Below are 27,630 nucleotides of genomic sequence, written 5' to 3' on the forward strand. Positions count from 1 at the left end.
CTGGTTAAGACTTTACCTCCACTGCAGGGGGTGCAGGTTCAATCCTTGGTTGGGGACCTCAAGATTCCATACGCCATGTGGGCAAATTGTAACAAATAAAAAAAGAGACCTTAAAATCATCAAAAGAAATCTTGAAAAATTAAAAAGAGATGAAGATGGTGATGGTGGGATGCATGTGTGACTTTCAGTTCAGTTCAATTCAGTCGCTCAGTCCTGTCCGACTCTTTGCAACCGCATGAATCATAGCATACCAGGCCTCCCTGTCCATCACCAACTCAAACCATTTATTTGTATAATTTAAATGGGTGAAATTATTGACTTTGACTTTTTTGACTGTACAGTATATAAATTATATCTTAGTAAAGATGTTAAAAATTCTCAAGAAAGGAAAGCAAAAAAATTTTCTCAACCAGATATCAATGTTTAGAGACTCAAAATAATAAAGACAGTGTGCCAATGGTGTTTGTAGAAACAGACACATATGAATACTTGATTTACAACCAATGTCGTACTACAGACGACTGGGTAAAAGACAGACTTGTTAAATATGTAAGAGCTGGTTAATTAAAAACAAAAAAGTTCATATGACATAGACCCTGCTTCAGGGATCTCATGAGCTTTTATAACTCCATCAGAAAAGTAAACCCTGATGCTTAAAAGGGAAATTAAGCCTAGGCAAACTTATTTAGAATTCTCTCTGCTTTGCTCTGTGTGGACTCACCCCAAAATTGTGAGTGTACCAAGGGACACTTGGGTATTTTCCAGGTGGCTCATTGGTTAAAAAAAAAAAGAAAATCCTCCTGCCAACGCAGGAGCCACAGGAGACTTGGGTTCTATCCCTGGGTTGGGAAGATTCCGAGGAGGAGTGAATGGCAACCCACTCCAGTATTCTTGCTGGGATAATCCCATGGACAGAGGCGCCTGGTGGGCTACAGTTCATGAGGTGGCAAGAGAGTCAGGCATGACTGAGCACACGTGCATGCAGAGGGACATTCAAAATAATTTTAGCAGTTGAATAGTTTACAGACCACTCTGCTGGTTAATTATTTAAAGTAATTATTTTGGACCTTTTAAAAGGAAATTGCTTTGAAGAAGTAAGGTCTTAAGTGTTATGTCTTTAGTTTCATCATTACCGCTCTATCTCTTTTCTATGGTAAAGTGATTTTTGGCATTTAAGTTCTTTTACTAACTGCTGTGTTTATCCATAAGCTCTCTGCTGCCTCCTGAGACCCATACTGTCAACTTTAAACGTGATAAGCAACCCCAGGAGCTCAGATGTTGCCTTAATTTCATGCAGTCATTTTTTATAGTTTTCCTAACATGCAAAATGAGCACTTTATCCAGTTGCAGATGGTTCTGGAATGTTTGTTTTAGCAAATATGAGTGAAAGTCAATAATGCATAATGAAGTGCTAACATGTTACTGCGTATGAGCTCCAAGACCAGATTTCTGTTAAGATTATCATACAGTTATACCATATATCAGATTCATATAGCTTGTCTTTATAGTTTAAGGTGTGTGTGAGGGAGGCTTTTTGATCTCTCTATAGAGACTAGGGCAATCAGTTTCTCTGTTTAAATAAAAATTACGTTACCTCGAGTTCCTTAGTTGAAGTTTCTACCATCTTATACTTGCATTGCATGTAGCTCAGCTGGTAAAAAATCTGTCTGCAAAGCAAGAGACCTCGGCTGGATTCCTGGGTCAGGAAGATCCCCTGGAGAAGGGGTAGGCTACCTACTCCAGTATTCTTGGGCTTCCCTGGTAGATATCTATCTATCTAACTATCTGCTGGTAGCTCAGTAAAGAGTCTGCCTGCAATGTGGGAGACCCAGGTTTGATCCCTGGGTTGGGAAGATCCCCTGGAAAAGGAAATGGAAACCCACTCCAGTATTCTTGCCTGGGAAATCCCATGGACTGAGGAACCTGGCAGACACGACTAAGTGACTTGACTTTCTACTTTCACTTTTCCCTGGTGGTTCAGCTGGTAAGGAATCCAACTGTGATTCAGGAGACCTGGTTTCAATCCCTGGGTTGGGAAGATCCCCTGGAGAAGGGAAAGGCTACACACTCCAGTATTCTGGTCTAGAGAATTCCATGGACTGTATAGTCCATGGGGTCGCAAAGAGTTGGACACAACTGAGTCCCTGTCACTTTCACTGGAAAAAACCTTAAAAATACTGGCTAAATTTAGAAAGTGCTAATACCAATCAAGATATGTTAACATACTTGTAACATTTAATGCAGTTTTCCGCTTGGATACTTATCTTAAAAATAACCCCAAGGAGGAAAAGAATTACATTATATATATATATATATCGTTACCTATGTTGATCAACCTGGAGAAGGAAATGGCAACCCACTCCAGTATTCTTGCCTGGAGAATCCCATGGACGGAGGAGCATGGGGGCTAGAGTCCATGGGGTCGCAAAGTGTCGGACACGACTGAGCGACTTCACTCACTCACTCACTCATGTTGATCGACAAAACAAAAATAACCTAAATGTCAAATAGAGTGACTATGGGCTAAGGCAAGGATCATAAGCAAATTGTGACTTATCTGTTACTGAAATTGCAGAACCATCAAAGCAGTTGATATGAAGACTATAGAAAAACATGGGAAGTGCTAAAGCTATAGAAGTGCTTATTTTAAGATTTCCCTCAGTTTAATAATAGTGATGCAAACCTTATTCAGTTTATATAGATAAGTGTAGGATAAATTCTTCTATGCTAAATACAGAAGATTGGATCAATATTTTTAAAAACATAATTAACAACATTTTTGATAGGTATAAAGCATTTTCCAGGGTAAAAGCCAGTTAAAATTGTAAGACCAATGAGCTTGCCTTCCTTGGTAAGCATCTGTCACATTTTAGCCACCCCAAACCAAGCTCTTTTATCTCAATTTTCCCTTGAAGTGGGTGTCTCTTATACGTATAGATTTTGGAAGCAGTGGTCATTTCCACCCTGGTATTGTTGGTGGCAAGTGAAAGACAGGTGAATGAGGGTCAGACAATCTCTAGCATCTCTTCAGACAAATCTTGAATACATTGTGTAACCATATGGGGTAGGAAGCTCTTGTATTATAATTTGTTGGAACAAATGTTGTTTTGCATCCACTGTCAGAAGCCTCCATCAAATGCAGGACCTGATCTGATCACCCTCTTCTAAACCTGTATTATTCTGCAGGAGCCGCCAGAGCCACCAACCTTTGTCAGTTGCTGTGACCGTACGTCCTCTTCTGACTTTTGAAACAATTGATATAAGGCATGCCATTCTTTTGCTTAAAATCTTGCAGTGGTTCTCATTTTCACCCAGAGTAAAAAACAAATTCCCTCTGATGACCCAAAGGCATTTTCCATCCTGACTCACCCATTGCTTCCCAGACCTGCTGCCCTAAGAATCATCTTCATCCTCCCACCTCCAGTTATCTTGTGCTTTGAAGGGCTGCTTTGCTCAGACAGCTTAAGGATTTTGTGGACTACTTTCTCTGCCTGAAGTCTTGTTCTCCTGAAGTACTACTATTGCAGATTAAGCTCATCATAAACAGAATACCTGGTAATCTATTCTTTTCCTTCTGCATAATCTTCATGTTGCCCAACAGGATCAAGCTTTCCCCAAGCTTTCTCTTTTCACCCCCAAAATCTTGAATTGTTTCCATTACTCATAACCTCAAATCCTTTCTGAATATGGGAGTCCACATATTAAAGTTGTTCTCAAGTCCATGTGCTGAGAGAATAAGACATAGAAACTAATGAAAAAAGAAATTTTGAACAAAAGAATAATGTTCTGGTGGGATAAGAGAAGCAGAAAGAGAATCAAGATTAAGGAAACCAGACAGAGAGGACTAAGTGTACAAATTCGGTTTATAAGCAGGATGAGAGAACGCAGAGTGACCTACTTTAGGTTGCTAAGATGGGTTTGATGGAGCCTCAGCAAAATCTCCCTGGTGACTTAGGTGGTAAAGAATCTGCTTGCAATGCAGGAGACCCAGGTTCAATCCCGGGGTAGGGAAAATCCCCTAGAGAAGGGCATGACAACCCACTCCAGTATCCTTGCTTGGGAAATCCCATGGACAGAGGAGCCTGGTACACTACAGTTCATGGGGTTGCAAACACTAACAAACAAAGCCTGCTTTGGATTTGAGAAAATCAAGACTCCCCTCCTGCCTTAAGAGTTTTCTGAGCTTTCATGGAGAAGGCCTCTGTTTCATTTTTATTGCTGTTGTGATTTGGTTTTCTGTAATTAATGTGTGTGTTGTAGGAAACTGTGGAGGCTTTGTTTTTGTTTTCATTTTTTTTATGATGATGTTGTTCTTCTTACTTGGAAATCATAAAGCATATTCTGCTTAGGTACCCTAGAAAAGTAAATGGAAAGAAGAACATGGTGGTTTTCTATCTTCAATCTAACCCAAGACTCTTGCCTTGACCTCTTCTTCAAAAAAAACAAACAAACAAACATATTGGATACAACTAGAGGATTTGTTTTGGCAAAGTAAATGAAACACACATTTCCAAAATTGCTTCTTTCTAGAGTCTAGGTAAGAACATTTAGAGCAGAGTTGAACAGTAGACCATTCCCTTTGTCCTACCATAGTTTATCATAACTTTGACAGTCTGAATGCTCTGGGTAGTTGTCTGCAGATAAATGCTTGGCTTAGTGGAATCATAGAAACGGTATAATGTTTGGAAAGGTAGTTTCCTGTGCATTCTTTTGATCCTCACTCATCTATGTGAGAATGGGCCTTAAGTCTGAAATTTCCTTACCAAAAGATAAAGAGTACACATAGCCTGTACAGGGCTTATCACCTTGTGTGGGAATGTGTTTCCTGTTTCAGGCTAACTGAGTCTTCTTTTGTTGCATAAGCATGTGCATCAATGGTCTTCATGCATCCTCAACAATCAGTATTTCAGACTCCAGTGGAGAGGAACTGGTTTCTTTCTGACGTGTCACAAGAAGAGTCCTCATAAACAAACCATGCTGCATCAGTTGCCTGGGGAACCTGCTTAGGGGAGCCTTCTGGCTATGAACCTGTACTCTATTAGAGCTGACCTTGCTGTCTCTTCTCCATGTGAGTCAAAGCATTGTTCATCCAGTACTTGACTGCTGTGTTTTTCTTGGCAACTCTGATATCAAGACACAGTAGGCAGAGATGCTGGTACTTCCTATTCTGGTGGCTGGTATTGTGATGATCTTTCCTTCTCCCATGTAGCTGGAGTCTTCTCCTGGTATGTGGAGCTGGTACCCACTGATCAGCTTGACACTTGTCACCTGGCTGAACAATTTACTCATAGAGGCACAAGCATAGGGGTTCCCATCGATTATTCCCAGAAAGTTTCTTCTTGGTCTTGGCTTCTAAGAAGAAAATGTAAGAGTGGAATGATGGAAGCTCTGAGAAAAGAAATTAAATCTTGAAACAGCTGGAGAGGGCACTCACTCCACATTCATGAAATTCAGATATGAATATTAATGCAACTGTTTCCACAAAGTGTACAGCATGGGGACACTTTAGGATATCCTGAGAGTAAACATTGCTATTATTTTCTTATGGTAGCTCATATAATGGAGAAGGAAATGGCAACCCACTCCAGTATTCTTGCTGGGAAAATTCCATGGACAGAGGAGCCTGGTGGGCCACAGTCTACAGGGTGGCAAGAGTTGGACACGACTTAGTGACTAAAGCACCACCAGCTCATATAAAACACTGTGTTTTGCTAATCTAAGCCAACTTGAAAAATACCGCCAAGACAAAATCACAAAACCACTGCTCCCTGCTTTTGTGTACTTTTCCTCCCTGTCCTTCCCACACTCATGAAGGGCTCAGACCCGATCAATTCTTGCCTGTCCCACGTTGTTCCAAAGGACTTTTGTGTGCTCCCAAATGTCCTCCTGGCTGCCGTATTTTCTCACTCCAGGTTGAATCTATCACAGTCTTTGCTATTACCACACAGTTTCAAAGTCCATCTCTGACTCATTTGTTAACAAAGTCACTGGAGCCTTGAATGCTTCTGCTTTCTGGGCTTCCAGCTTCTAGGCTGTTGCATTACTATGAGCTAGATTCCATACCTCTTAAATTCCAATCACCTCCTAAATCAGGAAACATATTTTGTCCCCTATCATCACTTTAAAAAATTCTAGTACCTCTGCCCTCATATTTTAGGGCAATTTAAGGTCTTAATACCATTAGAATGTCCTCTTTATGAGAGCCTATGAAACTTGGTCTTCATGTCAATGAAGCCCTAATCACCAGTTTCCCATTTTTAATATTTTTCTGAAAATTTTCTTTGAGTTTGTAAGGGCCTTAAGGTCAAAGCATCAAGTGCAAAGGCATAAATCTCCTTGGCCAAGTTCAGAAAATATTTTAGGTCAAGATAATATGCTGCTGCTACTGCTGCTTAGTCGCTTCAGTCGTGCCCGACTCTGTGAGACCCCATAGACGGCAGCCCACCAGGCTTCCCCATCCCTGGGAGTCTCCAGGCAAGAACACTGGAGTGGGTTGCCATTTCCTTCTCCAATGCATGAAAGGGAAAAGTGAAAGTGAGTCACTCAGTCATGTCCGACTCTTCGTGACGCCATGGACTGCAGCCCACCAGGCTCCTCCATTCGTGGGATTTTCCAGGCAAGAGTACTGGAGTGGGGTGCCATTGCCTTCTCTGCAAGATAATGTAATTCCTGATAAAAACAAAGAGTCTGAAAGCATCCAATTGGAAAGTCTGATTCTTTTGTATCCCCCTTGACAGTGAGCATGAAATGGTTATTCATGAGGTTAACTGAGGGTTTTCAATGCAACTACAATCTCCATGTTCTTCTCTCTACATTATCTCAACCAAGACTCTACTTCTTCACTAACAAGTGTAGAGCATGCTTTCCAATCCGGGTGCAGAACGGAGAGAAAACCAAGAATGTTAGACACACATAGATGAACTCTCAGATTTGTAGGATGCTGAACTGAAGTTCTCTCACACAAATAATGAATTCAGGAAGCTATCATTTTGTCAAGGCTGTTGGAGGGGAAAAAAAAAAAAAAAGTCCTTAACAACAATATAAAAGTCTTGGAGATAAAGGGAAGTGTGAATAATGGTATAAACACAGACTGAGAGCATAGAGCAAATATTTATTGAGAACTTGCATGGAAAACTAACATCCCAGCATAGATCAACCTCAGGAAAGAATAGGGTGATGCACTTACAAAAGCCAAAAAAAGGGGAAGGTAAATGTAAGCTTTTTTTTTTTTTTAACCAATTTAATAATGAGAAGAAATGAGACCTCATATCTGAATCCATCCTTTTACTTTTATTTCATTCTTTATCTTGTGTCATATAAAAATGTGCTTTTACATATTGTGTATTTTAAAGGACTAGAAGTAACTGAAGATTTATCCCCCTGTGGTGCACTCCCATGTCTCAGAGGGAGATTGAAAAGACCTTGGGAATATAAAGGAAGCTCAGATGAAGTGGACACATAGATCCTTCATTATTTCAGGAGATGCCAAGATAAAAAATAAAAAAATAAAAAACAGAATAATGGGTCTTACTGCCTTCTTTTGTTATTTAGGCTCTTGTGTGCACCGTTTTTCATAAAATTCAATTGTATCCTTTAGGGGTATGTGTGTGTGTGTGTGTGTGTGTGTGTGTTTGTATTTTAATAGCTTCACTCACTTGGGGAGAACTGGTTCTCTTCTATTCCTACTTTTCCCTTCAACATTTATTGGATTTGCATCATAAATGAAAATTCACTATGACACCACCCTCTCCCCACCCCCAACCAGGTCTGAAGCCCAAGGGAACAAAATCAATGATTCCAACTTTAATGGAGATAAAGAGGGAGAAGAGTCTTGGGCAAAGGTCTCACACTCAGATGACTATGTGTGTGCTCAGTTGCTTCAGTCGTGTCCAATTCTTTGCCACCCTATGGACTGTAGCCCGCCAGGCTCCTCTGTCATGGGATTCTCCAGGCAAGAATACTAGAGTGGGTTACCATGCCCTCCTCCAGGGGATCTTCCCGACACTGAGATCTTCCAGACATCTACATCTCTTGTGTCTTCTGAATTACAGACAGATTCCTTACCACTGAGCCACTGGAGAAGTCCCCTAGATGCTATAGGGACCATGTAGTAACAAGTAAATCAGCTGCTCTATCTACCAGACCCAGCTCCTATGCATCTCTAATGAACTGTTAACAGAGATTCTGGATTTACTTGAAGAATAAGAAATATGGATTTTTATTTAAATTTCTTTTATAGTGAAATGTCAGCTTCTTCTTTTAAAAAAATGGTGTCTGGGCCTTTTCTGGTGGTCCAGTAGCTAAGACTCTGCATTCCCAATGCAGGGGTCTCAGGTTCGATCCCTGGCCAGTGACCTAGATCTCACATGCTATACCTAAGAGCCTGGATGTTTCAATTAAGAGTTCACATGGCACAACCAAAAAATAAAAAAGAAAAAGATCCTGCACGTTGCAACTAAGACCCTACACTGCCAAATAAATAGTTATTGTTGCTGTTGTTCAGTCGCTAAGTCCTATCCTACTCTTTGCAGCCCCAAGGACTGCAGCATGCCAGGCTCCCCTGTCCTTCATTGTCTCCCAGAGTTTGCTCAAATTCATGTCCACTGAGTTGGTGATGGTATCTAACCATCTCATTCTCTGTTCCCTCTTCTCCTTTTGCCTTCAATCTTTTCCAGTATTAAGGTCTTTTCCAATGAGTTGGTTCTTTGCATCAGGTGGCCAAAGTACTGGAACTTCTGCCAAATAAAGAAATGAAAATAAATATTAAAAAAAAAAGACATAGTGTGAGCTAAATAAAAGATTCAAAATACAGGTTCCAGAGCCAATAATTTTGGTCAGTTGTCTAGGCCAAAAGCTTCTTCCAATGGAAAAAGATTGGGGGAGGTTGGTGGAGATATTGGTAGGGGTAGCCTTGAAATAGAGGACATTTTGATGAGAAAAGTTTTAATTGGAGAGCAAGGGAAGTGATATCTAAAGCTAGTGTGTAACTATTGGGGGCAGAGGACACTAGAAGACATTCTTGTCCTTAGAAACACTTTCATCATCGTGAAGTCGCTCAGTCGTGTCCGACTCTTTGCAACCCCATGGACTGTAGCCTATCAGGCTCCTCCATCCATGGGATTTTCCAGGCAAGAGTGCTGGAGTGGATTGCCATTTCCTTCTCCAGGGGATCTTCCTGACCCAGGAATCGAACCCGGGTCTCCCACATTGCAGGCAGACACTTTACTGTCTGAGCCACCAGGGAAGCTCTTTAGTTAATTATTAGGGAAATTAAGAAACATGCATATCTTCATAATGTGTTACAGGGTATAGGGTAAGTGTCTCCCTCCAGTCTGTCTCCTTACTAGGTCTTTTTGAGGACACACATCACTACAAGTAATAACATTTGAACAAAATGAAGTGACCAGTGAGCAGCAGCAGACAGCCTCATGGAGGTGAGGGAAGAAGCATTCAAGCAGAGGGGTACTTTTGAGAAGACCGTTTAATAGGTTTAGTGTGATACAGCAGTAAAGAATCTGCCTGCAATGCAGGATACACAGAAGATGCAGGTCCAATCCCTGGGTCGGGAAGAGCCCTTGGAGTAGGAAATGGCAATCTGCTTTAGTATTCTTTCCTGGAGAATACCATGGACTGAAAAGCCTCACAGGCTACAATCCATGGGGTCACAAAAGGTTGGACACTACTGAACACACCCACAGCACACACACACAGTGAAAACAAATACTGTTCTTATTTCCTATTTTATAAGATACTAACTTTGAAGGAAGCATACCAATAAACATTCAGATTGCATGCATAATTCTGGTGGGATATAGTTTCTGAATTTAAACAGGACCTGTTGTGATAAAATGTCCAGTTAAAAAGAGCTTTTAAGAACTATTATGGATAGATAGACAGATAGAAAAACAGACATGGATATAGATGTAGACATAGACAATGTTTGATCTGATCCATCTTAGCACCAATTATTTTCAAGAGGAAGTAAATTATTCCCTTTCATGGAATATTGTGATAACCAAGTATATTTCTCTCTGCCACACATTATCCTTTCAGAAAGAATATGGATTAAGCTGGTCACCATCACTCTACAAGTATATGAAAATGTATCAACTTAAGTATGTATGTGTGTGTGTGCATGAGAGAGAGAGAAAGAGAGAGATTTTTCATGCAGTAGAAAGATAACTTGTAGGTAACTAAGCTTGGAAGTAGTAGCTTCTGATAAGAGTGGGAATTTCTGATGTATTAATATTTCCTAGATCTTAGTGTGGGATATAAGCTTCAGAAAACCTTTGTTGGTTTGATTTATTCTTTCCTTGAATCTGCTGTTGTTAACAGGATGAATAGCTTGGTTAAGACCCAACACTCAAAAGAGTAATTTATAGACAGTTTTCATACTCAGTGGAACCATAACTAGAAAACTAGTGAAACAGTCTTAAGTAAACTGTTAATTCACTTTATTTTTTCAAATAACCATACAATTGTCTTTTTGTCAATTATCAATTGTCATTATCATAGAAACTATTTTCAAAAATATAAAAAAGGTATACAAATAAAAATATTCAAGAGTAACCACAATCCCTAAGTCAAGCGGTAATCTTGTTCAGCTGTTGAATTTTCAATTTTTTCAAGTCTGAAGTCATTTAAAAAATCTGCAATAAACATGTTTACCTAAACATTTCCCACATTTTAGCATATTTTAGGATAAATCTATAGACGAGCACTTGTAAGAGCATGTATACTTGTGTTGTTACATTTTGTCAAATTTCCCTCCAAAAACCCACTGATTCAGAAATTTTCACTTAAAATTCTAGCAGACTTAATTATTATCTTAGTAAGATAGCAGATAATTTGGTAAAGCAATTTTAAAAGTAGGACAAACTAATGCAGTTTAGCAGTTGGATGCTTTCTATTACTTAAGTTTATGTATACTGTCTTGCAAGATCTTATTTTGATGCTACATGGGGTATGCACACATATATTTCACAGAAGAAAAATATGCAGCAATGACTTCAATTCTTCTTATATAATTTACATATAACATTTTTAAGCTATAGCCAGATCCAGAATTTCGAAGATAATGGACTTGCATGGGCTCACAAAAGTTCAATAAAAAGCAAATAAATATTTGTTTTCAAAGCCACTAGCACATTACTCTTATCAAACTTTTTGTGCCCAGCTGGGGCTTGCTGCTGCTAAGTTGCTTCAGTCGTGTCCGACTCTGTGCGACCCCACAGACGGCAGCTCACCAGGCTCCCCCGTCCCTGGGATTCTCCAGGCAAGAACACTGGAGTGGGTTGCCATTTCCTTCTCCAATGCATGACAGTGAAAAGTGAAAGTGAAGTTGCTCAGTCATGTCTGACTCTTTGAGACCCCATGGTCCGTAGCCTACCAGGCTCCTCCGTCCATGGGATTTTTCAGGCAAGAGTACTGGAGTGGGGTGCCATTACTCACTGACAAAAGATGACAGAGAGCTCTAGCCTAATCAATGAAGAGAAAATGATTATTATTGTTATGCTAGAGGCTTAAATAAGATTTTTTAAAGTCATATTTTCTTTCATTCAAATTGAAAACTAGACTTCAGCAATAATTAGTTTACTTTGAATCACAAACTTTCATTAAGTCTAGAGAAAGTAGGCTAACTCAATTCTCTGAAATTTTAAAATAAACGTTATTTAGTAAGAGAACAGAATGTTCCTGGCTCTCTTTTTTGCTTCAATATGTTATGATCAAAGAGCAAAAATTAGAATTAAATGGTGAAATATACAGCAAGAATCAGGTTTTGCACTGTAATCATTCTCTGGCACAGAAATGATTTCATTCTTTTTAGTGTGACAAGTATTTATGATGTGCTTATTGGAAGTCAAGAAGTTCATAAGCTCTGCAAATGCCAGAATTCATAAATAAGATGCCTTATCTAGATTTCCTTACTGGCTAGTAGGGAGCTTACCCTAGAAACCAACCAGCAATGCAAGGTAGCAGGACAAAGCTGATTTAGTGATATGAGCAGCTGGAAACCCAAGGGTGAAACTCAGCCTTAGAGATTGAATCATGCCTCCTGTGATCCATGGCCACTTAGCCATGACTTGAAGGCTCTCAAACCAATAAAGTCAACCTGAACATGGGTAGAAAACCAAAAATAGTATCTATGTGTTAGGTCTCTAACTCTCTAAGAGCAAGGTTATTTGGCAGATATAAAACTTGCCAGACACTGTCTGGAGAGAAAGAAGGACAAGAAAGAAAAACATGAGGAGTTCGATGCTGAATCCTAGATTATTCAATGTGTTGACTATTTATTCCCTCTTTGATATATATATATATATTTTCAGCTATTGAGGAATAATTGATAAATAAAATTGTATATTTCTAAGTGGAAATTATATATATATATATATTACATTGTAAAATTACCAAAATCAAGTTCATTAACTTTTCTCCATATTCTCACCAACACTTGTTAATTCTTGTCCTTTTGAAAATAGATATTCTAACAGCTGTGAGGTGTATCTCATTGGTTTTGATTTTCATGTCTCTGATGATTACTGATGTTGAGCATCTTCTCAAGTGTCTATTGGCCATTTATATATATATTCCCTGGAAAAAATGTCTATTCAGATATTCTGCCTATTTTTAAGTGGATCTATCCAGTGTTCTTGCCTGGAGAATCCCAGGGACAGGGAAGCCTGGTGGGCTGCCATCTATGGGGTCGCACAGAGTCAGATACGACTGAAGCAACACAGCAGCAGCAGCATCTTCTATTGAGTTATGTGAGTTCTTTATATATTTTACACAGTAACTTCTTATCAAATATATTATTTGCAAATATTTTCTTTTAGTCCATTTTCATTTTCTTGATGATTTCCTTTTCTGTGCAGAAGCTTTCTAGTTTAATGTAATACCAATTATTTATTTTTATTTTTGTTGTCTATGCTTTTGGAATCATATCCTAAAATTTATTTTCAAGATCAAGAACAAAAAGCATTTTTCCCTATGCTTTCTTCTAGGAGTTTTATGATTTTAGGTCTTAAAACTAAGTCTTTAATTTATTTCAAGTTAATTATTGTGAGTGGCATAAGATAGGGATGCAGTTTCCCCTTTTTGCATGTGTATGTGCAGTTTTCCCCACACCATTTACTGAGGAGACTATCCTTTTCTCATTTTGTGTTGACTGTTTTTAATTACTTTCAGAATGTGTTCTAGAGACAAGAAAAACTTCTGAATTTGGAGATCAAATGGTATCAGCTATAAGGAAAGGTAGACTATAAGTACTTCTCAAACTCTAGATAACTTAAGATTTATCTGAGTTTTTTTGTTTTTATGTTTTTTTGTTTTTTAGTGTAGAAACTAAGATTTAGATTTTATTATATTGTGAGTAGGACTCAGGTATCTGTTCTCTAACAAATCAATAGGAGGTTATTCTGTGGCCCACATTGCTTCAGAGGAGAGTCAGAATCTCACAACTCTTGGTTCCCAGAAAGAATGAGGACACAAATATTTAGGAATAGGAAATCTTCCTCCAAAATCTCTAAAGTCAATAAGTTAGTACTCACAGAATTCCCAATACCTCTATGCATACTCAGCAACCATGGGCCTCAATTTCAAACAAAGTGTTCAGACAGGAAAATAAATTTAGATAATTCATAATTATTCTCATCTTTTTATTTCAGTATTTACATCAATCATTCGTTTGAGTAGAGGGAGTACTTTGATTATGAGCTTGTGCATGCATGCTAAGTCGCTTTAGTCACGTCCAGCTCTTTGTGAGCGTATGGACTATGTCCCTCCAGGCTCCCTCTGTCCTTGGGATTTTCCAGGTGAGAATACTGGAGAGGGTTGCCATGCCCTCCTCCAAGGAATCTTCCCGACCCAGAGAGTGAACCCGCGTCTCATGTCTCCTACATTGGTAGGCAATACTTTACCACTAGGGCCACCAAATCTAAATATATTTTCCTTTCCCCAGAATGTTTGCATTTTAAAATATATGTCTATGACACTAAAGCAAATCCATTGTATAATAACTCATTTTTTTCCTGCATGTAAATTAAATAACATATAATCATAAAACTGGGTCTGTGAAAAAATACCAGTATAAACATACCAAAAATAAAAATAAGATGGTTCTGTAGAGGAGAGAATTATTGAAATGAATGAACCAGGAAAAATTAAAGAAAATTAAATACAGAAGTGGCATTTACAATACAGAATTAAAGAAGAGCTATTGTGCTCAAATTGGAAATGTCAATGCATATGTCTTATTTTCCAGCAGAGACAGAAATTTTTAGAAATACCGTTTCCACCAACTGCAAATGCCACTACTGCAAAAGCTCCTGGGGGAATCAGAACAGGTTTTGCAAAAAGTTGACTGCAGAGAAAGGAGAGGTCATTGAGATCAGAAATCTGTTATGAAAAACAAAATGCACAGAGTAAAATAAAATGAAATTTTGTAGTAAGTTCCAAAAAAAGAAGATAAGACACACAGTTTGAAAATTCATATTAATTTATTTTTTCCAATTTTTTTTTAATAGACAACTGGTCCCAATTTTCTTGCCCCTTCCCTTTCAATAGCTTCTGTTCCCTAGATGTCAATCATATAAGTTGGCATTTGTCCAATTGTAGAATTCTAGCCCAGCTAAACAGCTAAAGAAATCCTGAAGGAGAAACTGTATTTCGCGCTGTAAGTTGTTTCTCTCAGTGGGATTCATTGTAAGGGTTGTCATTTGATGTATCACTCATTATATTCATCAATCTGTTAGCACAGAAAAGTTTATGTAACACACTAGTAAAAAGAATGTGTCTAATGAGATTAAACAAAGTGCTCATATATATTGCTGCAGAGTCTGAAGAGATGAAAGAAATTATGACTATAATGGGTATTACCTCTCCTGTATTGTGTATTTTCTGGATAGATCTCTAAATCTAGAGTTTCTGCCTATACAAGAGCTTTAGCTATTCCTTCTACCAAGTGCTTACTTGTACCCCAGCATGGCCAAAGAGTAAGGGTGTGACTTGAGTGTTGAGAAGTTTTCAGAACTTCAGGCTCTTGTTAGAATGGATATAGAGATGAGTGTCAAACAAACTGGGAAATAATTCAATTATGTTTATTTTTACAGGAGGAAGAGTGAGATAGTCAAGTGATCTCTGATGCTCTGGTTCTTGGTCTTAGTCTTGCTCTATAGACTTGGTTTCCCACTCATATTGTAAACTATCTGATGATAGCCTCATCAGAATTTTTTCCTTATAGTCAAAGAAATGAATTGAAATGTAGAAACTCAGTTCTGGAGCAGGCATAAGATCACAGAAAGGATGAGAGTGACATGGAAGCTGAGGTTGGAGATAGCATCTCCCAGGAAGAGAGACAGGGCAAGCCCAGGTCGCATTTTTTTCCCAAGTATGTTAAACATCATTCTAGCATTGTAAACATGAGTTTGAGTAAACTCCAGAAGTTGGTGATGGACAGGGAGGCGTGGCGTGCTGCAGTCCATGGGGTCGCAAAGAGTCAGACACGACTGAGCGACTGAACTGAACTGAATTGAACTGAGTGCTGTAAAAGTTAGTGCACCTCTTTAAGTTGTTGCTGTTCAGTCAGCTCAGTCATGTCCAACCCTTTGAGACTCCATGGACTGTAGCACATGAGACTTCCCTGTCCTTCACCATCTTTCAGAGTTTGCATAAACTCATGTCCATTGAGTCGGTGAAGCCATCCAACCATCTCATCTTCTGTCATGCTGCCTTCCATCTTTCCCAGCCCCAGGGTCTTTTCCAGTGAATCAGCTCTTTGCATCAGTGGCCAAAGTATTGGAGCGTCAGCTTTAGCATCAGTCCTTCCAATGAATATTCCAAGTTGATTTTCTTTAGGATGGACTAGTTTGATCTCGTTGCAGTCCAAGGGACTCTCAAGAATCTTCTCCCAGCACCACAGTTCAAAAGCATCAATTCTTTAGCGCTCAGTCCTTTTTATGGTCTGGCTCTCATATCCATGCAAGACTACTGGAAAAACCATAGCTTTGACTACAAAAACCATTACATTGTCAGAAAAGTAATGTCTATGCTTTTTAATATGCTGTCTAGGTTTGTCATTGCTTTTCTTCCAAGGAGCAAGCGTCTTTTAATTTCGTGGCTGCAGTCACTATCCACAGTGATTTTGGAACCCAAGAAAACGTCTTTAAAGGTCTTTAAGGGTTTGCACTAAAGTCACTTTCCCAGGAAGGGAGTCTTCCCTAACCTTCCGATCTAGAATTTTGACCTCTACACCGTGATTCTTCCCAGATTTATTTTCCTTTGGGTTTACCACTAGCTAATATTTTATATATTTCAGTGATTTACTTTGTTTATACTCTTTCACTAGAGCTTCATGAGAGCACAGATTTTTGCTTCCTTTGTTTGCCTGCTATAGCAACAAAGACTCTTGCACTGAAGAGAATATATGTTTATATGATATATAAATGATTATATGAATAATATTGTCCAAAATTTCAGAGGCTATTTAAAAATTTATATAAAACAGAATATGTTGTAGAATATTTTGATTAATATTCATTGAAAGTACCAGATTTTCATTATAGAATTTTTGTCATAGGTTCTGTATAATTAGTGTTTGTCAATGCATATATTCAACAAAATGACCTGGGATATTGATTAAAGAGCATCTGTTTCTAGATTTCATCTCGGACTTACCTACTAAATCATAATCCTTTCTTTCAGGACCCAGAAATCTTCTGAACAAATTAGATGTATGTTTTAATTAAAGAAATACTGACAGAAATCTACAATGAAAGATTCTTAAAACTTTATATTTGTACCATCCAGACATCACAAAGCAAAAGTTGGTTCAGTAAAAATGCCTGAGTATGTGCATGTCAAGTTTTATTTTTGTTGTGGAGCTTTAAACTCCATAAATGCTGGGCAAAATCAGGATTAACTTTTACTAAGATAGAATAGGATAAGTAATTCAAATTTCAGTTGTAGCTGAAATACAAGGCAATGAGTGGGGGGAAAAGCCATTACATGTTCAAAAGGAGCTGAGATAAGTCCAATATTCCCCATTTGACCATAGAGAAAAATGAAGCAAAAAGTAGGAACACTTAAAATAAATTAAATCAGAAGTTGAACCATAAAAATACAAAATGATTTACTACGCCTTAAAGGAGATAGGCTTTAAGATTGACTATAGAGGTAGAAAATATGCAGAATAAGAGTGGGAAAATAGAGATAAGAATGATGAAGACATTATATTAAATATGAGAGAGGATATAGAAGTAGATTTAAGATCTTGAACTTAAAAGATGCTATCTGAAATACTGCTCCTAGAGGAAAATGGTGTAAAGGTTAGGGTAATTTTTTTCCTTGTGTTAAGCCTCAAACCAAATGACAAGACAGAAGAGTGGAGAACAGAGGGAGATTTGGGATCGGAATTAACAGACACTATGCAAAACTATTAGAATATTCTATATTCTAATATTAATATGTGCTCCTGCTTGTATGTTTTACACTGTGCTTAGCCACACACTCATAGCCAACTCTTTGCGACCTCATGGATTGTAGCCCACCAGGCTCCTCTGTCCATGGGGGTTCTCTAGGCAAGAATACTGGAGTGGATTGTCATGCCCTCCTCCAGGTGGTCTTTCCAATCCAGGAATTGAACCCAGGTTTCCCACATTGCAGGCAGATTTTTTACCATGTTAGTCACCAAGAAATCCCATATTTTACACTAAGTTTATGTACATAAATTTTGACCAAAAAGTCATTTCTCTATTTGGAACAAAAACACCTGATTGGAAGATAAAAGACAGAACCTAAAATTCTACCTCTTGCATTTGCTTTCATTTCTATCTTAGAACCACATGTGTTCTTCTGCAGAGAAAAGAGAAACCTTCAGGGCCAAGATGGTTAAGGTCAGTCATCACTGTCTTACAATTAAATATGTTGCTTTCCTGGTCCATGAGTCCAAAGTGAAAAATGGCTCATTTTAATAGGACGGCATGCTGAGGAAAGAGGAAGAAAGCTCTTTATAGCATGCCAATGAGAAGTGTCTTTTCCCTAAAGTTTTCTTTCAGTAGTCAAGTTGTGACAGTTTGTTTATGCTCAAGTATAGGATATCTCCTGCCTTAAGTACCAGATTTAGACACTAAGAAGTTTATCAGTTGCATTTAATTCAAATACATTAAATATACAACTCACTATGCACCAGGAATTTCACAAAACTATGCAGAAGACATAAATCTCTGCCCTCAAGCACTGCACAAAACAGTAAGGGAGAAAAGCGTGTGCATAGCTAATTATACATCAGAAGGTACTATGAGCATTACTATAAAAGGCAGCTGCACAGCCGAGGTTTGTGTAAGGTTCGTGTTTCTATCACTGAGCGTTCAGAGTGCTGAATTTGTCAGAAACAATTATTTAAGATAGGTTGTCAAGTTGCAAAATTGTTTTCTTTTTCAAAAGAACTGGGGGCTAATTTCTCTCAAAGAGTTATGAGAACCAGTGAAACCAATTTTGTTGTTGTTTTGTGGCTAAGTCATGTCTGACTCTTTGGCAACCCCAGGGACTATAGCCCACCAGGCTCCTCTGTTCATGGGATTTTCCAGGCAAGAATAATGGACTGGCCATTTCCTATTCCAGGGGATCTTCCTGATCTAAGGCTAGAACCCACCCACATCTCCTGAATAATAGGAGGATTCTGGGATCCTCATCCTAGAATCACCTAGGAAGCCCACTGAAACTGATACTCATGCACTAAAATGCATACAACAAAAATAAAGGAAAACATATGATAGACATTAGAAAGACAGATTGAGTGTGAGATATCTTTCAGAAAACAGTGAAACTAAAATTCTGCAACAACTGCTTAACCACAATCTATCTTGGTAAATAAGTAAGGAAGTAAGTCAAATAAATTGCATCCAAGTACTGCATTTCGGACTCTTTTGTTGACCATAATGGCTACTTCATTTCTTCTAAGGGATTCCTGCTCATAGTAGTAGATATAATGGTCATCTGATTTAAATTCACCCATTCCAGTCCATTTTAGTTCGCTGATTCCTAGAATGTCAACGTTCACTCTTGCCATCTCGTGTTTGACCACTTACAATTGGCCTTGATCCATGGACCTGACATTCCAGGTTCCTATGCAATATTGCTCTTTACAGCATCGGACCTTGCTTCTATCCCAGTCACGTCCACAACTGGTATTCTTTCTGCTTTGGCTCCATCCCTTCATTCTTTCTGGAGTTACTTCTCCACTGATCTCCAGTAGCATATTGGGCACCTACTGACCTGGGGAGTTCCTCTTTCAGTGTCCTATCATTTTGCCTTTTCATACTGTTTATGGGGCTCTCAAGGCAAGAATACTGAAGTGGTTTGCCATTCCCTTCTCCAGTGGACCACATTCTGTCAGACCTCTCCACCTTGACCCTCCCATCTTGGGTGGCCCCACAGGGCATGGCTTAGTTTCACTGAGTTAGACAAGGCTGTGGTCCTAGTGTGATTAGATTGACTAGTTTTCTGTGATTATGGTTTCAGTGTGTCTGCCCTCTGATGCCCTCTTGCAACACCTACCATCGTACTTGGGTTTATCTTACCTTGGACATGCGGTATCTCTTCACGGCTACTCCAGCAAAGCGCAGCCACTGCTCCTTACCTTGGATGAGGGGTATCCCCTCACCACCACCCCTCCTGACCTTGAACATGAAGTAGCTCCTCTATACCCTCCTACACCCGTGCAGCCACCGCTCCTTGGATGTGGGCTTGCTCCTCTAGGCTTCTGCCCCTGGCCTCAGTCATGGGGTAGCTCCTTCCGGTCACCTACAGACCTTTTAGAACTAACACCCAAAAAAGTATAGGGGACTGGAATGCAAAAGTAGGAAGTCAAGAAACACCTGGAGTAACAGGCAAATTTGGCCTTGGAATACTCAATGAAGCAGAGCAAAGGCTAATAGAGTTCTGCCAAGAGAACGCACTGGTCATAGCAAACACCCTCGTCCAACAACACAAGAGAAGACTCTGTACATGGGCATCACCAGATGGTCAACACTGAAATCAGATTGATTATATTCTTTGCAGCCAAAGATGGAGAAGCTCTATACAGTCAGCAAAAACAAGACCAAGAGCTGACTGTGGCTCAGATCATGAGCTCCTTATAGCCAAATTCAGACTTAAATTGAAGAAAATAGGGAAAACCACTAGACCATTCAAGTATGACCTAAATCAAATCCCTTATGATTATGCAGTGGAAGTGAGAAATAGATTTAAGGGACTAGATCTGATGGACAAAGTGCCTGATGAACTACGGACAGAGGTTCGTGACATTGTACAGGAGACAGGGATCAAGATCATCTCCATGGAAAAAAAATGCAAAAAAGCAAAATGGCTGTCTGGGGAGGCCTTACAAATAGCTGTGAAAAGAAGAGAAGCAAAATCAAAGGAGAAAAGGAAAGATATAAGTATCTGACTGCAGAGTTCCAAAGAATAGCAAGAAGAGATAAGAAAGCCTTCCTCAGTGATCAATGCAAAGAAATAGAGGAAAACAACAGAAAGGGAAAGATTAGAGATCTCTTCAAGAAAATTAGAGATACCAAGGGAACATTTCATGCAAAGATGGGCTTGATAAAGGACAGAAATGGTATGGACCTAACAGAAGCAGAAGATATTAAGAGGTGGCAAGAATACACAGAAGAACTGTACAAAAACGATCTTCATGACCAAGATAATCATGATGGTATGATCACTCTCCTAGAGCCAGACATCCTGGAATGTGAAGTCAAGTGGGCCTTAGAAAACATCACTATGAACACAGCTAGTGGAGGTGATGGAATTCCAGTTGAGCTATTCCAAATCCTGAAAGACAATGTTGTGAAAGTGCTGCACTCAATATGCCAGCAAATTTGGAAAACTCAGCAGTGGCCACAGGACTGGAAAAGGTCAATTTTCATTCCAATCCCAAAGAAAGGCAATGCCAAAGAATGCTCAAACTACTGCACAATTGCACTCATCTCACACGCTAGTAAAGTAATGCTGAAAATTCTCCAAGCCAGGCTTCAGCAATACATGAACTGTGAAATTCCTGATGTTCAAGCTGGTTTTAGAAAAGGCAGAGGAACCAGAGATCAAATTGCCAACATCCGTTGGATCATGGAAAAAGCAAGAGAGTTCCAGAAAAACATCTATTTCTGCTTTATTGACTATGACAAAGCCTTTGACTGTGTGGATGACAATAATCTGTGGAAAATTCTGAAAGAGATGGGAATACCAGAGTACCTGACCTGCCTCTTGAGAAACCTATATGCAGGTCAGGAGGCAACAGTTAGAACTGGACATGGAACAACAGACTGGTTCCAAATAGGGAAAGGAGTACATCAAGACTGTATATTGTCACCCTGCTTATTTAACTTATATGCAGAATACATCATGAGAAATGCTGGGCTGGAAGAAGCACAAGCTGGAATCAAGATTGCCAGGAGAAATATCAATAACCTCTGATATGCAGATGACACCACCCTTATGGCAGAAAGTGAAGAGGAACTAAAAAGCCTCTTGATGAGAGTGAGAGCGGAGAGTGAAAAAGTTGGCTTAAAGCTCAACATTCAGAAAACGGGGATCATGGCATCTGGTCCCATCACTTTGTGGGAAAGAGATGGGGAAACAGTGGAAACAGTGTCAGACTTTATTTTGGGGGGCTCCAAAATCACTGCAGATGGTGATTGCAGCCATGAAATTAAAAGCCGCTTACTCCTTGGAAGAAAAGTTATGACCAACCTAGATAGCATATTCAAAAGCAGAGACATTACTTTGCCAACAAAGGTCTGTCTAGTCAAGGCTATGGTTTTTCCAGTGGTCAGGTATCGATGTGAGAGTTGGACTGTGAAGAAAGCTAAGCGCCGAAGAATTGATGCTTTTGAACTGTGGTGTTGGAGAAGACTCTTGAGAGTCCCTTTGACTGTAAGGAGATCCAGCCAGTCCATTCTAAAGGAGATCATCACTGGGTGTTCTTTGGAAGGACTGATGCTGAAACTGAAACTCCAGTACTTTGGCTACCTCATGTGAAGAGTTGACTCATTGGAAAAGACTCTGATGCTGGGAGGGATTGGGGGCAGGAGGAGAAGGGGACGAAAGAGGATGAGATGGCTGGATGGCATCACCGACTCTATGGACGTTTGTTTGAGTGAACTCTGGGATTTGGTGATGGACAGGGAGGCCTGGTGTGCTGTGATTCATGGGGTTGCAAAGAATCGGACAAGAATGAGAGACTGAACTGAAGTCAAATAAAAATCAAAACTGAGCTATCAGGGAAGCCTGAATTAAAGGAGGCAGTTCAAATAGTAGTGCAGAAAAACCTTGAATCAACCTGTACCCAAAGACACAACAAATCTATAGCCATATATGGAAGAATTTCCTGAGAAAAAGACCTGAAAACTAGCTTAACAGCTCATCCACAACAAAGGATAAAAAGACCACATAAGATGGTTAGGAGTTAAAAATATACAATGAGGAAAGACAGTCTCTTCAACAAATGGTGTTCAGAAAATTTGACAGCCACATGCAAAAGAATGAAACTGACTATACAATACACAAAAATTAACTTGAAATGGATTAAAAACTTGAATGAAAGACCAGAAATCACAAAACTCCTAGAGGAAAATCTAGGTGGTAGGCTGGTTGACATTATTGTTAGTGATATATACACACTCTTTATTTCAAAGTATTTTGTGAATGACTGTCATAATAGATAATAATAATATATTATATAGATTATCAATAATAATCTATTATTAATCTGTTATTAGTGTTATTAAATAGATTAGGTTATTAAATAGATTTAACTTTATAACTTATATATATGTACATTTTTTGTTGCTCAGTCACTCTCATGTCCCACTCTTTGTGACCCCATGGGCTCTATGCTTCCCTGTCCTAATTCACTATCTCCTGAAGTTTGCTCAAATTCATGTTCACTGAATCAGTACTGCTATATAACCATTTCATCCTCTGCCACCATCTCTTCCTCCTGCCCTCACTCTTCCCCAGCATCAGGGTCTTTTCCAGTGAATCGGCTTTTTAATATGCTGTCCAGGTTTGTCATAGCTTTCCTTCTGAAGAGACAGTATCTTTTCATTTAAAGGCTGCAGTCACCATCCACAGTGGTTTTGGAGCCCAAGAAAACAAAATCTGTCATCGTTTTCACTTTTTTGCCTTCTTTTTGCCAGGAAGTGATGGGAATGGATGCCATGATTTTTGTTTTTTGAATGTTGAATTTTAAGCCAGTTTTTTCACTCTCCTCTTTCTCCCTCATCAAGAGGCTCCTTTGGTCCTCTTTGCTTTCTGCCATTAGGGTGGTAGCATCTGCATATCTCCTGGAAATCTTGATTCCAATATGTGATTCATCCAGCCCACCATTTTGCTTGATGTACTCTGCATATATAAGTTAAATAAGCAGGTGACAATATATAGCCTTGTTGTACTCCTTGTACTTTGTCCTAGCCACTATAGAAAACAGTATGGAGGTTCCTCAAAAAATTAGAAATGAAACTAACTTTTCAAACAGCAATTCTGCTTCTGAATATTAATCCAAAGAAAACAAAACAATTTATTTGAAAAGATATATGTACCCCTGTTGGCTTCCCTGATAGCTCAGTTGGTGAAGGATCTGCCTGCAATGCAGGAGAGCCCAGTTCAATTCCTGGGTCCAGAAGATCCCCTGGAGAAGGGATAGGCTACCCACTCCAGGATTCTGGCCTGGAGAATTACATGGACAGCCATGGGGTCACAAAGAGCTGGACATGACTGAGAGACTATGTGGAAGCAACCTAAGTGTCCATTAAGTGATGAATGGATAAAGATGTGGTATTTAAATGCAATGGAATACCACTCAGTTGTAACGAATAAAAGATATATATATTTTTTCATTTTCAACAACATGGGTGAACTTGGAGTGCATTATGCTTAGTGAAATAAATCGCACAGAAAAATACAGATGCCATATTATACCTCTCATATGTGGAATCTAAAGAACAAAACAAATAATACAAAACAAAACTCATGGATAGAGGAAATAGATTGGTGGTTGCAGGGTTTTTGGTGAAATGGGTGAAGGGAATCAAGGGATACAAACTTCCAGTTTATAAAAAGTCATGGAAATGTAATGTACAGCATGGTGATCATAGTCAATAATTTTTTATTCCAAATATAAATGTTGCTAAGAATTTAAATCTTCACAGTTCTCGTTACAAGAACAAAAGCTGTAATTCTGTATTTTACAGATGGTAACGAATATAGTGGGAATCACACTGCAGTGTATTGGTTGTTGTTGTTCAGTTGCTCAGTCGTGTCTGACCCTCTGTGACCCTATGGACTGTAGCACTCCAGGATTCCCTGTACTTCACCATCTCCCAGAGCTTGCTCAAAGTCATGTCCATTGAGTCAGTGGTGCCCCTGAGTCAGTGGTGCCATTGCAATGTATACAAAAGTCAAATCATTATGTTGTATACCTGAAACAATGTAGTGTTCTATGTCAAGTATACTTCAATTAAAAAAGTAAAGTAAAACACTGATTAAAATGATAGCATTGATTAATACTTATCTATTGCAAGTATTTTATTTTTGAGCCAAACTTTAAAAGATATATTCCTTCATCCACCCTTTGCCTTACGGCCAGGACACTTTTTGTGTGGGTGAATATGGTTGTACACCCTTGGGCTTCCCTGGCGGCTCAGATGGTAAAGAATCTGCCTGAAATGCAGGAGACTTGGGTTGGATCCGTAGGTTGAGAAGATCCCCTGGAAAAGGGAACAGCTACCCACTCCCGTATTCTTGCTTAGAGAATTCCATGAACAGAGGAGTCTGACAGGCTACAGCCCATGAGGTCCTAAAGAATCAGACAAGACTGAACAACTTTTAGTTCATTTCACTTCATATGGTTGTACTAACTAGAGTTTCATTTTTTTCTAACATAAACTATGGTAATAACATGTCACCTAGAGTTTCTACTACGGATTCCTTTAAAGTGCATTCAAAATTTAAATATAGTTAAAATCTTCTGAATATAATATTATTCAGTATCTTTTCATTGCCTTTTCAATGTTTTACAATTTTTGTTTTGAATTCCATATCCAATTTAATAGTACTTTCTAACAACTTGCTTTTATGAAAGTATTTGAAACATATTTTAGCTTTCATAGAAATAACAGTTCTCACTATTGTTTGTTTAATTAATTTATGTGATTACAACAAACATGTTGGAGGGAAAAAAATGAAGCTAACTCTTGTTGAACAATAGCTAAGTGTGAAGCTATGCATACCACAGGGAACTAGTGACGGGTTTGCCAGTTAATCAGATATTTCACCAGGGTAATAGAGACGACACTGTCACGACACCACAGGCCATTCTTTATTGGGACTTGTATTCAATAATTCAGGTGATAATTCACAGCCAACCAAATTAATGTGTGTCGATTTTTATTCTCTTAGTTCTAAGTTCAGAATACACAGATTTCACAAAAATTGAGATATGGGAAAGCTTTGATTTATTCCAGGACAGCTACTAAACTGTTCAGAATGGAGGTGGCACTTGAGCTTGGCCTTGAGTGGTAAGATATGTGAGATTTTAATATAGAGATGGAGAGATATATGAAAGATAAAGGGGAAATATAAGCATTGGTAGGATTTCCAGATAAAATATAGTATGCTCAGTTAAATTTATATTTCTAACAAAAGCTAATACTTGATAAATATATTCCATATATCGCATGAGATATATTTAAAAAGCTATTTTTGTTGTTTATGTGAAATTCACATTTAACTGGGTTTCCTGTACTTTTGTTTATTATATCTGGCAATCCTATTTGTGAGACACGTAACTAAATCTGAAGTGGTTTAGTTTCACTGGGAGATTAAAGTGAAAACTGGTAGCTAATAGTCCATACTTGAAAGGTCTTGAGTATCACAGTAAGGATTTGAAAAGCAGTTAAGATGATGTTACCAATTACATTTCAGGTAGAAACAATAGCATAAGAATGTAGTGGCACACCTGGAAGAGAGACGGGAAGGAACAAAGAAAGAAGAAAGGAAGAATGAATGAAAGGAAAGCACAAGGGGGGAGAAAAAGAGGGAAGAAAGAAAGGACTTTCAAGTGTCATACTACCATCTCTGCTATCTACTCCTGAACACACAGAATATACACTACAGTGTGAGAAAAGTCTGCACAGGGTATGTCTCCCAGAAGAACATTAGAGATCTTCTCAGGGCTTGTGTACCACAGAATGTTATGAAAATAGTATCCTGTATTATTTTTTTTTTAATTTTTGCATTTTTTATGTTAGCATACAGGATAGATTTTAAGTAGCAAGTTCAGGATCCAACAGATAAGGTAGAGAAGCCTGTTGTAAAAGTCAGAACCTATAAACAGAGATTAAAAAGCAAGTCTGTCTATATTAATAAATCTAGTTCAATAATCAGTAAATTCTATTTTTAACTTGCAAGCTCACAGAGTTTAGAAAGAAATCACACATAATTCCTTTCAATCTATTACTTCATGAGGGTCATGAGTGGTATTACTATACTTAGGCTAACTAAACAGATTCTTCCTGATTTTGCCTGTATTTTCCACAGTTTTTGTTTCAATGATTCTCACAGCAACTAAAACTTTATCTCCAGCCTCCAGAGCAGTCTTTGAGAGGCTACATTGCCTTTTATTTACTTTCTTGAGCCTTGGAGCATTTTTTTTAATACCCCTCAGAGCTTTGAAAGCCACTGTTTTTTCCCCCAGAGGAAGTCTGAATAGTTCACAACAACTGGTAAATAGCTCAATTCTTCTTTCTTTCAGAAGATGAAACCCAAGATGAAAGGATGTGATTTTTCCAACCACCATTTTAACAAGGACTCCCCCACCACCTAAAAGATCAATCATATGGAAAACAGAAAGTTTTTCAACACAAGGATGACTTATCATACAACATGAAGGAAAAGTATAGGAAATGAAGACACGTCCATTGTGAGGTAAATCAGTTCTCAAGGGGGAAAATAGGAGTATCTGGAAATTCATTAAATCTAATGCAATTTAAAATAATAGATAGCTGTGAATTGAACCTTAAAAGCTTCCCTGGGTGTGACAGATATCAAGAGGTCCTGATATCTTCCAATGTTCAGTAATCTTTGATGAGTAAATGTGAGTTAAACTAATTATGTTATCAGAATTTCTAACTGGAGTATGATTATGGAGTTAAGGCAGGCATTAGTGGTGAAAATTTAATTTGTGTGTCAATTTGTTACATAACTACAGATTAGGTGCAATTGTAGTGATATTTTTGTCCCTCTGGTGTATTGAGAGCTATATTCACAAGATCTACTCTCATGAATAAAACATCACTGAGTGTATTTCAATATCACCTGGAGTAACAGAAGCAAAAATTGCCTCTGGGACAGAAGACCACATTAAAGAGAAGACACTCTCACCTTGGGCCACAGCTTTACATACAACTACAGGGCCTGGAAAAGAAAGATTCTTCATTAAGACTATCTTTCATATATCACACTAACTGCACATGAGTCCAGAAACAAGGATCCATTAGACAATAAATTCCTTACCTATTTACAGCTCATTTTGAATGTGTACACAGCTAACAGACGCACATAAACAAACACACT

Source organism: Bubalus bubalis, chromosome 1 (genome assembly GCF_019923935.1).
Source record: "Bubalus bubalis isolate 160015118507 breed Murrah chromosome 1, NDDB_SH_1, whole genome shotgun sequence".
Lineage (NCBI taxonomy): Eukaryota > Metazoa > Chordata > Mammalia > Artiodactyla > Bovidae > Bubalus > Bubalus bubalis.